A 15,384-nucleotide genomic window follows, 5' to 3' on the forward strand; every position below is an offset into this window, starting at 1 on the left:
GACCACACCAACAGTGCAGCGAAAACATATTTTAATATACAGAGGCACAACAACCCAAAAGGGACAACCTCTCAAGGTACCCCAGCAGATAAAACAGAAGAGGCAAACGAAACAGAACCCCCACCCCCAAGTTGGAGGCGGTAATGGGACATGAAGGTATGCGGAGAAGACCACGTAGCAGCCCTGCAAACATCCTCCATAGACACCCCTTTGAAAGAAGCCCAGGACACAGCCACAGATTTGGTGGAACGACCTTGAACAGGAAGGGAGGGGACCTCAGAGACCGAAGCATATGCCAACAGAATGGCCTCCTTAATCCAACGACTGATCATGGAGAAGAAGGGTTTCAAACCCAGACGTGACAAACCAAAATTCACAAACAAGTTGTCAACTGTACAAAGGGAAGACGTGCGAGACAAATAAATCAGCAAGGCACGCCGAACATCCAAGAGGTGCAAAAGAGACACCTCAGACGAGGAAGGAGTAGGACAAAGAACCGGAAGAACCACCTCAGCAGACCGGTGAAAATAAGAATCAACCTCAGGAACAAAAGTAGGATGAGGGCGCAAGACCACACGGTCCGCCAAAACCAACAAAAACGGGGCAGAACGAAGGAAAGCACCCAACTCACCCATACGCCTGGCAGAGGCAATCGCCACAAGAAACACCACCTTGAGAGCCAAAAACTTCAAGTCCACAGACTCCAAAGGGTCGAAAGGAGCCAACTGCAAGGAACGCAAAACCAAAGGAAGGTCCCAAGGAGGAGGACACATGATAGGACGGGGGCGTTGGAAAGAAAGAGATTTAAAAAGTCTAGCAACCAATGGAGAAATAGAAACCAAAGGCAGGACATGAAACGCCCGAATGGCGGCCCATTGAGCCCCAAGAGTCGAAATGGCCAAGCCCAGCACAAATCCATCATTCAGAAAATCCAGAATGCGAGCAGGATCCAAAGAATCCAACGAAAGCTCACGACCAACACACCAAGAAGCAAAATTATCCCAGTGCTTGGCGTAGGACTTAAGCGTAGAAGGCCGCCGGGACCGCTGAATGACCCCAGCCACAGTCACAGAACAACCCTCTCGCATCAGAGAAACCCTCTCAAGAGCCAGGCCCGCAGACCCAGGGAACGGAACACAGGCAGAGGAAGAAGAGGACCCATCAGAGGGTAAGGCACGAATGGCAAGGCCCACCCTGGAGACACAGCCAATTCCAACAGCAGTGGATACCAAGGGCGACGCTTCCAACAAGGAGCAATTAGAAGCACCAACGACCCCTCCCGCTTGATCTTCTGCAACACAGCCGGAATCAGGGGAACAGGGGGGAATGCATAAAACAGACCCTCCGGCCCAATGAACGAAAGGGCGTCCACCCTCCAGGCATCCTGGCAAGGCATAATCATGCAAAAACAACGGATCTGGGCATTGTCCCGGGAGGCAAACAGGTCCACAATCGGACAGCCAAACATCACCTGCAACCACCTGAACATCCATCGCTTGAGGGACAAGGACCCCATGGAAGGAAACACCCGGCTCAGACAATCCGCCACAGCGTTCTCCGCACCTGGCAGGTAGATGGCAGACAGGGACTCCAGATGCACCTCCGCCCAAGAACCAATCCGACGGGCCAGTCAACTGAGGGAGCGAACCCTGCACCCCCCTTGGTGGTTCACATAAGACATCACCACCGGATTGGCCGTCCGGATCAGCACGTGGTGACCCTGAACAAGATCCGAGAAGTCCAACAGACCCAGAAGGACGGCCTCCAGCTCCTTGTAGTTGGAGGAACATGACAATACAGACTGAGGCCAAACCCCCTGAGTCGTCGAATCCCCCAGATTAGCACCCCACCCCAGCAGGCTGGCATCGGTAGTGACCATGCGGGTGGGAACAATCAGAAAAGGGCGGCCCTTGGACAGATGACCTCCGTCCAACCACCAACACAGGACCACCCGAACATCCTCCGACAAAGGAACCAAAATACCCATATCGAGGGAACAGGGGTCCCAATGCGACAAAACGCGGGACCCCACCGGGTACATGTGGAGGCGAGCCCACGGCACCGTCAAAAACGACGCCGACATCAGAACCTGAACCTTCAACCAAAGGCTCACAGGATGAGAACGCCCCAACAACAGGTCACGAACTGCAGACATCAGGGACAGAATCCCGGGAGGGGGCAGGAACACCATCCCCAACAGAGTCCTGCACAGAGCCCCAATGAAAGCCAATACCTGCGCAGGAACCAGGGAGGACATCGGCACAATCACTAGGAACCCATGATGCTCCAGGACATGGCACACCCACTGGACATGCAACTCCGCCTCAGGAAGAGAAGAAGCATAAACAAATGTCGTCCAGATAAGGAAAAACACTGACGCCCTCCCCATGCAAATGTCCAATAAGAGGAGCCAGAACCTTAGTAAAGATCCTAGGAGCAGAGCAGAGCCCAAGGGGCAGTACCTGGAAAAGGAAATGACGACCCAGCACGCAAAACTGGAGAAATCTCAGAGAGGCTGGATGAACAGGGATATGCATATAAGCATCACACAAGTCCATTGAAGCAAGGAAGACGCCCTGAGACAACAGAGGAAGGATCAACCGAAGCGAAACCATATTGAACTTCATGTGAGGGATGCAAGCATACAACCACGTTAGGTCCATCACTGACCGAAGAACCCCAGTGCGCACGGACATCAGGAACAGGATGGAATACACACCCAACCCCAATTGATCGCGGGGAACAGGAATCACCGCCCTCTTGACCACCAGGGAATCGATGCCGTCCCAAAAGCGCCAATCTCCTTACAGGGTCTCCGGGACAAGGCGTGGCCCTGAAACAGTCTGGGGGAGTCTGGGAAAACCCAAGACGAACACCCTTCGAAACCACTCGAAGAACCCGTATGTCCGACACAGTCTCGCGTCAATAGTCTATGAATCAAGGGAGACGACCCCCAACCGGGCCGACACCAGGAGCGAGCCCTACATGAATAGGAAGTGGGAGCGGAGGAGGCAGAAGCACCAGAGAACCGGGACTTGTCAAAGAAAGGAGTACCCCGGCCACGCCCCCTTCCATGAAAGGGCCAACCATCCAGGAATGAACAAAAGCACTCAGGGAACCAAAGGCATGGAAGCGATCAGTACGCCCAGGAGCAAGGATCATACGGTCCTCCGCAGGCAACACCACCATGACATCCAAAGGAGGATCAAACAACTAAACACCCGAAAAAGGGATCATCATCCGGAGAATATACAGCGCAGCACCATCTATCCAGGAGCGAAGAACAAAGGAAAACACCAGAAAGCAGGCGCACCCGCTGCTCCAACAACGCCAGAGTAGAAGATGATAGAAAAACAATGCAGCTGCAAAAGTGCGCTCCACCGCACCCACCATTACGCACAGCAAAATCCCGCAGCGGGTATCGTGTACACAAAAATGTGAAAACGAACCCCTGACCACATACTTCCATACATGTATCCATATCAAAACAGAAGAATGTATAGGCAAAGAATCAGTCCCAGGGCGCTGATACCGCGAAAACAGAACGTCCACTAGATCCACCAAAAATGCAGGAAACACCAAGTTCACACGAATGTAACCCAGCACCACCATTAGGCAGCACAAAGCGACCCCGGACATCAACGTCCACAACATCGACAGAACCAGCAGCAGTAGCGTCATCCACCTACGCCTCATCATCAGGAGGAACAGGCACCTGACCCTGCAATGCCGTAGCCATAGCAGAAGGAATCAAAGCTGCAACAAATCAAAAGAATGAATTGCCACCTCTGACCCAGAAGTCCATTGCAAGGACCCAGGAGCAGGAAAGGCTAGAGAACCACGCCCCATCACATCCACACACGAGTGGACGAGTGGAGTCAACACAAGCAATGAACAGGACAACATGCCTGGCCGAAAAAGGCCCCGAGGTTGCTAGGCAACCACATAAATCAACCCAAGCATGACTCCAAACACATAAATGCATTGAAGAAGAGCCGCGCGCATGCGCAAAAAGACAGCCATATACCGCCTTGCGTGGTCGGAGAAATCCGAAAGCTGATCGCAGCTAAAGAATATGCCCAGAACTGCAGCAGGCAAGGAATGCGGCCGGGAGCCTCCGGCCCCCACAACAAGCGCACCCGGCCCCGGCAGCAGGTAGGGAAATGCGACCGGGAGCCTCCGGCCCCCACAGCAAGAGCACCCGGCCTCGGCAGCAGGTAGGGAAATGCGACCGGGAGCCTCCGGCCCCCACAGCAAGTGCACCCCGCCTCGGCAGCAGGTAGGGAAGTGCAACGGGAGCCTCCGGCCCCCAGAGCAAAGGCACCCGGCCGCGCAACGCCCGCTCAGCAGGACGCGCGGTCGGAAACAAAAGAAAAACGGCTTCCAGGAACCCATGCGTCCCGCAAAACAAGCCGAAAGAACAAGCCCAGAAGTCCGCTAAAGCAGGACGAGAGGCAATAATGGCAAAAGAAGGGGGCAAGAAAATTTAAAAGTACGAGACAAAATGAAAAACACAATCCACAAAGTGCATAGAAAAACAACACTAGCACAACACTACTACCCCCAAACTCAATACCAAAAGGGCAGAAGGGGACAGCTCAAGCAGGATCCCAGCCCCACTCACCTGACCAGCAGGGAAAAACACAGCACTCGGAGAAGTGCAGAAAAAAAGAACAGGTCGTGCTGGTTGATATGTATCCTTTTATAGGATTGGATGAAGCCTCTGGGGCCATATTGGAGGAGGGAGGGGAGACTAGAGCGCTGCTCTTTTATTTTACTTGGAGTTCTGTGTGGAGCCGGAGGCTCATATGTGATTACTGTGGCGAGGAAGACAGGACGAGGAGGTAATGCATAGTTGAATGCACTGAACCCTCTTCCCCACTTACTGATACTGAAGTTAAAGGTGGATTTAAATGATGGATGCAGCTTTCTATAGCGGGAGCTCGGCCCAAAGGCATTGGAGTGCTTTACATGAGCACTAGCTGACACTGCCAGTCAGGTGATGTGTATGTTTCAGGTGGAGAAATGAGGCGATTTCCCCAGTTACAGGATGTTGCAAGGTGTTTGTACCTCTTTAAAGGGGCGTGTCAAGTGAGGCAGATACGGTTGGAAATTAGTTTTATTTTCTATATATAGCTATTATCAAAAGTACATCGACGAGGGTGGGATTCGAACCCACGCGTGCAGAGCACAATGGATTAGCAGTCCATCGCCTTAACCACTCGGCCACCTCGTCCTGATGAGAGATAATCTCTATCAAACTTTTTTATTCGTGGACGCTCCACAGGGGACAGAGTTTTCCATATAACTATTTTGTGAAATGCGGTCGAGGTACAACTTTGGGCAGGGTGGTCTCACAGGAGAAAAAATCCCTGCAGTGGCGGGCGCAGTTCCCCCCACTAGTCTACCTGGGGGATGTTGGTGATTCGTGGCAGTTCACCTGCTGGAAATGAAACCAGTCCGAGTGTGTTAGTCGGGGTGATTTAAGTGTGGTTAAGATGGCTGATCCTCGAGAAGAACATTATGTCACTGAGCCCAGGTGAGGTTGGTAACTGATTCTTAAAAGTCAGTGGCGGATGCACCACTGGCCGGTCACTACAGGCAATGAGAACACCGACAGGAAATGGAATAACTGATCTTGAGAGGCAGTTATGCAAATGGTCCAGTCACCCAGAGCCATCGATCACACTCGCCCTGTGGCTGAGGGGCAACAGTGATACTGATCTTGGTGCTAAAAGACAGCAACGGTGCTCACCCTCTCGGAGTCACTTACAGAAAATAAGCAGACTGTACATACGTGTGATCAAAATCATACCTGTTGCACAGCATATCTTTTGCACATCTGTAAAAATCACAGAAAATGGAGTATGTGCCGGCTCGTTGGTCTAGGGGTATGATTCTCGCTTCGGGTGCGAGAGGTCCCGGGTTCAAATCCCGGACGAGCCCTATCTTATTACCCTTTTCTTTTTGATTATTTTTATATTGATTTCAATCCTTTATATTATTTTTTATATTGATTTGAACCCTTTCCGATCACATTTGTAAACAACCCTCACTCCTACTCTGCATAAAAACGCGTTTTACATTCTACAGCGGAGTTCATTTTCTTATGAATTACACAGTTATAAATAAGACGGTGGGTAAAGTGCATGGTTTGCGTGAGTTGTGAAATTATGTTAAGGAATATATTTACTTTTTTTTGTGTATTAGCCGTCATTTATCTGTTTAATTACTGGGCAACGACAGTAATAAGCACTTCCTACCCAAGCGGTAAACTGGTTTGTGACTTGCTTCTTTCTTTAGTTCAAAGCACTGAAAACATTAGTTTGAGTCCATAATATTGATTATTTTGTACTATCCGAAAGGAGAGGCATCCACGGATTTGTGCAGTTAATGAAAACAGGTCATGGTCTTTGAGAATACTACTTAACTTTTCAGGATAACATGAGCTCAATGCAGAGGAACCACCGTGAATGTCAGAGCTGTGTAAACAAGGATTGTTTATTTTCGAAAGAGGCAGAGTGAAGCACTTCTGTAAATACAAGTTTGAAAACTACCCAATGGAGTCAGACTGTACTCGCCATAACGCAGAATTTCCTAGTTAAGAACGCCTGACTTGGTTAAGGCATGGGGGTGAATATTACAAACAGGTGCTCCTGAGAAGGGGTGTACATGCAATTGATGCAGCAGGTGCAGTGATACCAGGGCCCATTCACCCCTGATTATTGCTGTATTTTATAATTCCAAAAACATCTAAGGGGTCCTTTTCCATCCTTGCGCTTGGGTCCATGATACATTGGCGACACTAGTGCTTGAGAGGAGACGTCCGCAGGCTGGCATAGAAAGCAGCGAAAGTGAGGTGCAATCCAACCCCCGAGTACCATGAACTAGTATCTCACCCAGTCTGGGCTATTTGTCTGTATTCTGGGATTTGTAGTCCTCTTTTATCTCATTATAACATCAGAACTACACGCCCCAAAATGCACTGAAAGAAACTAGTACTGTTCACGCACAGACCTGCACAACCTGAGGCCTGCACTACTGACTCTGGGCTGGATAAACTGCAATCTGCATGTACATGCCAGGGTGTGCCCTTGCGTCTATGCTGGAGTGTCTGTCTATGCATGACTGCAAGTCCGAGCTTGTGATAGTATGTGTGTGTGTGTAAATGTGTGTGAATATCTTCGTAGTTGCATCTTAGAGTGAATGAGTGTGTGAATTAGGGTGGGCAGGGCTGGTTCTAGCACTGGTGGCACCAAGTGCAACATCTTTTTGGCGCCCCCACCCCCTCCACCATGGATTCCCTCACTCCCGCCCAGCAGCAGTGCCCCTCATCTCTCCATAGCCCCTCCCTGATATACATTTAATTTTAGTTATAGTTCAACTCATCGTTCCCTCACACTCAGTTCTGTGCGCTGCATGGTATGTGCACATTCTTTGCAGCACCCACATTAACCTTCTGTGCTACTTTATGTCGAGTCTCACTGCCACTAGACACAACTCGGATCTCTCTCCAGCAGGAAAATTAATCACCAGAGTTATCCTGACATTTTTATGGTTACCTGAAACTTTTTGACACAGAAGGAACGATATTTATTGAGTAGTGGAGAGGGAGGGGGCAAGATTGGCTTGATAAAGGATGGCCTTCAAAAAAGACATTATCAGTAAACCTACTATTCCAAGTAACCAACTTATCTGTTAAACACTGACCTTCCGGAGACATGGATACCCCCGACACTGTGGAGGAGAATTCTGAAATAGGGGCTGGTGCGCCTAGAGACCACAGTCTTGTGGAAGAAGAAATTCAAGGCGCTAAATTGCCTACAGGTAAGAGATTGATTAGATCCCAAAGTCTTGCCCTTGCTTCCAATTGTTAATGGCAAACTGCCCAATGATCTGAGTCTAGATTTGTTCCCAAAATGTTTCCGCACGAAATGCCTTATGCATGAGCCCAACGGGGCAATGTCTTATACTAACGGACAGAGCTGAATATGATATATCCGATTAGGATTTCCAAGGCATCTCAGAGAAAGAGGTATCCTGAGACCCCTGGTCTGAATCTTTCACCTGGTTAGTCCTTTTTTTGGGGGGGGGGACTTAGAATTCTGGTAGCCCTGTGTTACTCTTTTCACCTGACCAATTCATTTTCCTATGCAGTTTCCTCCTTACTCCAAGCCTTTCCTCACAATGCACACAAATTCAGTTAATTTCCAATGGCTCTACTCGACACTTCCTGACTGTTGGTGCTGTCTTTTCTCTCTAGTGAACTTCCTCAAAGACTACTTCCTCCTGAGCAACCAGACAATATGCTGCGCACCTGCACAAATTAAGCACTGCTGCCCATGGAAGTCCAGAGTAACGTTCTAGGCTCCAGTTTCCTTAGTGTCCATAACAGTCACTCACTAGTCTACCCTTCTTCTCACCCACCCATCCATCTTTCCACCCTCCCCTCTATTTATTCCTTCAATCTCCCATCCTTTCACACACATCCATCTATTCTTTCATCTACCCATTCTTTCACCCACTTATCCATGCATCCTTTCACCCGCCCATTCTTTCACCCACCCAACCATCCTTTCACCATCCCATCCATTGACCCACTCGTCCATTAAAATCTTTTACCCACCCATGCATGTATTCTTTCTCCCACCATACCATCCTTTCACCCACCAAGCTTTCACCCACACAGCAACCCTTCATTTTACTCGCACATCCTTTCAACCAACTTCTCCAGCCACTTAGGCATCTATTCTTTTTTCCATTTTATATCAGCCCCTTCTTTTAGTGTTAAAGTTGAGCTTTTAAATTAAGTTGAAGACGGAGGAGCCCATGAAGAACCACACCTCTTGTGCTAGCTGCTGTTAGCTTGTAGGGGAGAGGGGTGGGAGAAGCTTCATGATGTGGGTGTACTTGTAAAGCGCACTGCGACTCCATGGAGTATCCTGGTTTTCCCTGTGAGATGATCCCTTTCTGGGTATATCCAAGGTGAAACCAGGCATCCCAGGCGTCTGTGGGGGGCCGTTGTAGAGATGAGGCAAGCTTAGTGCCCAGAGTTGCCGAGTGTGTTCCCTGGTTAGAGTAGGCACCGAGGCGAGAATTATCGAGTCCGTTTTGACCCTGGTCGTTTTGACCCTGGGGAATTGAACCCTGGTCCCGGGCCGTTCTCTGCTTACGAGTCTGCCACCTCTAACCAGTGAGCCACACCACTGCCCCTAGATTAAGATTTGTAGCATTTGAAGAAACTGACTCGTTTATGTGTTGTGTTTCCCCAAATTCATTCCTGATCATTTTACAAATTCTCTGTCCTACTATTGGTACAGTAACTTGATGTAATCTGATATACACTTGATCAGCACAGGTGTTGGTGGTATAGTGGTGAGCATAGCTGCCTTCCAAGCAGTTGACTGGGGTTCGCTTCCCGGCCAATGCATACTTGAGTTTTGTTTTTAAATAAACCATTTTTTCCATTGAAAACGTTGCTATTAAATATGCAAGCTAGTTTCTTTAATTCGGAATCTTATTTGCCCTTACGCATGCAAACTTGTATTCAAGCTTTGCTGTTAAACATACAAAGTGGTGACCTTAAAATGCGAGGTATCATCTGTGAGAGACAAGGGCCATTTTGTAGACAGCGAGTTTTTTTCGGCTAAAATGAAGCAACTTTGGAACCCGGATCTTTGCTGTGTAATCTGTCCGTCTGTTGTGTTTTGCTAAGGTGTCTTTTGGGAGGGAGGGGTGGGGGGGGGGTAAGCAGACCACCAGACGTGAACTGTGTGAAAAAGGCCGCTTTATTGAAACAAGTGCACATTAACAATCATAAACCTCGGCAAACGCCTTACAAAACTATACCTCGCTAAATAAACTTTTCCTCAACCTCCAGTCCCCGCCCCCACCCCTAAAACGTCATTGGCCCCGCCCCCCCACCCATACATTACAACATTATACAATACCAACAATGGAAATTCCAGCATAATCAATTAAACTTAACACATCCCCCATACTAATATCCAAAATCCCTGGCTTGCCCCTCAAGCAACGTTGTTCCCCCAACCACAGGAACCACCCCCTCAAAATATCCTGCCCAACTCACCCTGACAACGACCGAACCAAACAAACGAACCACCACAATCCTGCCAATCCTGGCAAAAACACCATTGACCCCCGCCACCCAGAAAGCGGGAGGGGAGGAATTCTGCCCTCCCTCTTTCTGCCCCCCAAAAAACAGCCAACAAGGGAGAACTACAAGTGATGACATCTTAACCAGCAAACTGCTGAACTTGAAGACAACGAGACAAAACTTCCCTAAGCTCCAACAAGTACAAATCCATCCCCATCCTGGACAGATGGACACCATCGCTCCTGAAAAATTTGACTGTATCAAAACGAATGTCTATATGAAGAACCCTGCCAAAACCTAAGTCTCTACAAAATCTAGAAACCTCCAGGTTAATCTTCTTGTGTGCCCTATCTACTGCTTTAGGCTTCAAAGCACCCCTCCAAACTCTATGGGGAACCAAATCTGTCCATAGTGTTGCAGGGTTTCTGTACTCACACAGAACTGTGCACAGAGGAGTGGAACCTCGGCAAATTAGGATGTCCCAAAACTTACCTTAGCAACCAACTCACCCCTTACCGAGCTAGCTACAGTGTCTCATTGGACATATCAAACACCCAATGTTTAGACAAACCAGAACATGAACTTACAGTACCTCAGGGTACGTGGGACTCATGAACACTCTTTCGTTATATTTATCATTACAAACCAGAACATGGAGTAAAGAAGACACATGTGCATTTGAAATGTTTATTTACTAATGCCGTCTTCTCAGGCGCAGTATCTTTGATAATACAAGTATACTTATTATCAGTAGCAAAATTATCAGCATAGTTACTAAGACATAAAAAGCGAATGGTGACAGCATGTTAACATGCTGTAATGAATAAGAGTTAACAACACTTATATCTCACCCTCCCTGACACATATATTATATTATTAGCTAAGAAGGTCTCTTTGGGTTGTTTTAGGGCGGGCCCATACCTTAGTGTCCTAGCATGAAGGAATCACATCAGCATACACCAGCTCTCTCTGCATGTGCACCGCATCAAGTGTGTTAACAATTCTCGTGCAAAGCAATATCAATCCCGCCTCAAGCCCAAGTTGGCAAAGGCTGCACTTGTGTTATGACTATGAAAGCGTGGAGATCAGACCTCATAACAATTCCATATCGTGTTGCTCCTGAAACTTCAGCACTCTCCGTGCAGACATGGTTTATTAAACAAGACTGATATCAGAGCAATAACATATTATTCTCACATACACCACGGCAAACCACTAGGTTGAAAGCTAAGTCAACAATTAAGGGTTGTGTGCAGAAGTTGCAAGAAAGGAAAAATGGCGTTTAAATCTCAAATGTACCTATGCTAACTTAACACGATATAAGGATATATAGGAGCTATACAACAATAGCACGTGGCAACCTGACCATTGCTTCTTCAAAAGCGTCAAATCTCTTTTCATGGCCCTCAACAACACCACACCCTTAACGCCACACAAATCATTTTCCCCCAAGTGAATTAACAAGACATCCGGGCACCGACCCCCAACCATCCAGGAATTCAGAGTAGGAATCAACTCCCTCCACAACATCCCACCTTTACCCTGCCAAACCACCTTAAACAAACGTTCGTTAAAACCTAACAATGAACCAAAGTAACTCTGGCAAGCTTGAACATGAGCCCATTTTACAAAGGAGTGCCCCACAATCCATATGGTCATTTCTGCTGCGCCGGGGCCAGCCACAGAACCTGAAAAAGAAAAACAGCATCAGACTTATGACAAAGCAGATGACGCAAGCGCCCCCCCCCCCACAGACCTCACATATCGCTGAAAGCAATTAGATGACCAACGCCCTACGCGCATGATATCCTGCCTGGACCATCCCCGTTGATAGGCCTCGGTTGCAGCCCTAATCCGAAATGAATGAGTACCATACTGATACTCATCCAAACCTACACTCCGCAAAGCTTTCCGAAGCACCATCCGAAGTTGATATTCAGAGGTCTGAGACCCATCACGGTGTTGAAAAACACTGGCTTCAACATCCCCACCAGACAACACCCACCAACGCCGCGCCCACTGTAAAGGGCAAGCCCCCGGGGGGGAGGACGCTAATAACCATACACCTATGCCCTTACTTCTCTGATCTGTTTTAGACTTATGCAGCCAAATATGTACACCTCTATTAGACAAATGAACCTCCTGCCATGTAAGACCCTGAATTAACTTGGAACCCAACAACTCCGAAACCCGAAAAGCCCTAAAAAACATCCACACCATAAGTGTAGAAAAAAGGCACGCTTCAAAAGAATCCCTGCACACCAAAGGCAATGCGTCAACCACCCTGGCTAAAGTCTGCCACGACAAAGGAGATCGAACAAGATGTCCAGACCCCTGCTCCCGTGCCCAACCTTCCAACATCCTCTTCCCCACTTCACCTGCAGACAGAGTGTATCCCCAAAGAAGTTTACCCATTAAGGCAATGCCAGCTAACTTCCCAGCTATCGTCACTCTAGACCAGAGGTCTTCAAACTTTTGGATGCCGGGACCCCCCTGTCAACATTTTCAGGCGTAAGGACTCCCTCCTGACCTAAAAACTTGTAAACCTCTAGGCAGGGCTACTGGAATTATGAGGCAGGTGAGGACCAAATTGTGAGAAGTTGGCCTGGTATATGATGCTCACTAGTTCTAGTGATCACCTTGTACCCTGCCAAGCAACCCTTATGGTGCAGGTTGTAAAGTCAACCTTATAGACAAGCTATCCTAGGGGTAGCATGGACTAAGCAGTCTTAGGCTAAACTCTGTAAAGGCATGTGAAGCAAGCTGTTTTACCATACACAATCCCTTGAATACCAAATGAAAGGACACCACACAGATATATATTGAAAATATATATGGATTTATTACTGCAAGTAACCCTGATACTCTTTATGAGCACAGAAGCAAATGCGTTAAAACAAAAACACAGTTAGAATATACAAAAGTTGCACAATTATGGATGAGCCCTAGGGGCCACCTAAACCATATACTAAGAAAGTGGTATAAGAGATGCCACTTGGACAGGAAATAGGCCTAGGGCCTGGGGAATCGCTGGAGCTGTTCAGGACTAACAGTGAAGAAGTCGGGAAAGGCCCGCGGGACTCGGGTGCAGTGTTTAAAGTGCACGCACTCACCAATGCAAAGTCTATGGTGCGTAAAAAGTACAAAGTTAGTTAGAAAGGAACCTTCCGAGTGACCTAGAAGGATGAAACTTCAGACACAGACACTAGAGGTGTGTACCAGTGTGGGAACACCGGCGGAGCTGAGTTACCTCACCCACAGGAAGCGGGTGCATAGGGTCGAAATAGTGTCGGGTTTCGTCACGCAGGTCGATGGTGCTTTGAGCTGAAGATGCTGCAGGCGGCTCGATGTGAAGAGTTCTGGTGGATCCAAGGGTGGATCTGAAGAGGTGAAGACCTGAAAGCAGAGGGGACAATGTTCAAAGTCACTAGCCAGTGACTACCGTGGAACCAGATTGGAACCAGGCGATGTCGGGTGCAAACAGGCGTCGAGGTGTAGCTTCTCTCTGCAGCCACGTGAACACGAGGGGTCGAAGACGTCCAGGAGTTGGTCACGAGCTGTCCCACGCAGGCTTCTCGCTGTTGGCGGTGTCGTCAACTTGATTGAAGAAAACAGGCCTTGGCTAATGCAAGCCACGCAGGAATAAAAAAAGGCTTGTTACTCGGACCAGCAAGGTCAGAGTAGGTGCTCCTTTTTACAGGAGCGAGGGCAAATCTCGAGCAACCAGACCTGCAGTGAAAGTTGAAGGTTTCGTCGCCAAGATGGCCACTAGCCGCGTGGCAAGTGGACGGGAAGGCGCATCGAGTGGCACAATGCAAAAGGGCCCCACGCAGATTGTGGCGATGCTGGGGGGCTGATCTTCGGTGCAAGGGCTGCTCGAGGTTGGGGCTTCTCAAACCCCAAAGCACAGCATCGAGGGTACCTCTGATGCTGAGCAGTCAGCGTTTCGGGGGTCTTCCAAGAGGTCCGGTCCCACGTCTCTCGGTGCCTCCACGGGTCCCTTCTTTGCAGGGACTGTGGATCGGGCTGTGAGAAGTCTGAGAGTCTGGGTCTTGTCAGGCTCTGGGCTCGGGCTCCGGCGGGAGGCGGCGACAAAGCAGACATCGAGTTGCTGGATGGTGCCTGTGTGAACAGGGTGGTCACTCCTTGGCCACAAGGGAGATTCTCTTCTGTCTTCTGAGCAGCAGAATGTCGAAGTCCAGTCTTCTTCTGTATTTCAAGTTGATTCAGGATGATCTCAAGTCTCAGGACACAGCTCCCACTCTTATTCGAATCTGGGGGGCCGGATCACCTACTAGGTCCCTCCTCTGGGTGGAACCAGGAAGGGGGGTGGTTACACCCCCTTTCCTTTGTCCAGTTTCGCGCCAGGACTGGGGCTGGAAGGCCCCAGCACCGGTTTGAACTGGCCTATGCACAGGGACACCTTGTGTGCCCCAGGCATGTCTGATTCTATTCAGCCCTGTCCTACCCAATACACAAAATCCTGTCTGGGGTGGTGCTAGCACCTCCCAAGGCAGGAAACCCTTTGTCCAAGCTGCCCTCGCTGGAAGGAGTCCCAGCAGCAGGAGGTCAGACTTGTGTCTGCGGTGGCAGCATCCATTTTGTGATGCTGAGGCTCTGCTTAACTTTAACCGGGGTTCAGGCTAGGTACATGTCGTGTCCCTCTAGAAGGGTGGAATGCTACCCCCGTCGCCAGAACTGGCGAGGGGGTAGTATTCCAATTCGTATGACACCTTACTCGACATGTTTTGATAAAGCCAAACCCAAGATAGCATTTAACCGCGAGGATTATAATGCACTTAAGAGTATATGGTATGGCAATATCATGGAACAGCTAAAGGACATGGTTCCGAAAGCTGCAGGCAGGCTCAGCTCATGCCAGAGCACCATCTCACCGATTTCCAAGCACTCTGCCTCCAGGATTGATGAGGCCTTCCATAGGAGTGACTGATAGGATCATATGTGTCCATTTTAGGTTAGGTATAGGCATACTACACCTAAGTAAGGGATGGTTACACCGACTTACCCCAGCTGAGTGATCAGCCAGTTGTGTCAAATATGGAGGCCAGGCCAGGGGTGGCACAATACATGCTGCAGCCCCTGGTAGGCCTTGGAAGCACCTATGCCCTGGGTACCTGGGTACACTGTTACAGGGGCCAATAAGGTGAACCAGTTCCAATTTCGTTATGCACTTAAAGTACATGGGTAACAATTTAGAGAGAGAACAGCAGGCTGTGGGTCTGATTAGCAGGCCCACAGCCACATTA

At 49.0% G+C, this 15,384-nt stretch overlaps 2 non-coding genes across 2 annotated transcripts; one reads left to right on the plus strand and one right to left on the minus strand.

The window, feature by feature from the left end:
- Window positions 1–5,154: 5,154 nt before the first annotated feature.
- On the minus strand, window positions 5,155–5,236 carry TRNAS-GCU (transfer RNA serine (anticodon GCU)). The gene has a single exon. It is a non-coding gene; the product is annotated as a tRNA-Ser (tRNA).
- A 638-nt stretch (window positions 5,237–5,874) lies between these two features.
- On the plus strand, window positions 5,875–5,946 carry TRNAP-CGG (transfer RNA proline (anticodon CGG)). Its single transcript has one exon. It is a non-coding gene; the product is annotated as a tRNA-Pro (tRNA).
- Window positions 5,947–15,384: the final 9,438 nt, after the last annotated feature.

This window comes from Lissotriton helveticus, chromosome 12, assembly GCF_964261635.1.
Source record: "Lissotriton helveticus chromosome 12, aLisHel1.1, whole genome shotgun sequence".
Classification (NCBI taxonomy): Eukaryota; Metazoa; Chordata; class Amphibia; order Caudata; family Salamandridae; genus Lissotriton; species Lissotriton helveticus.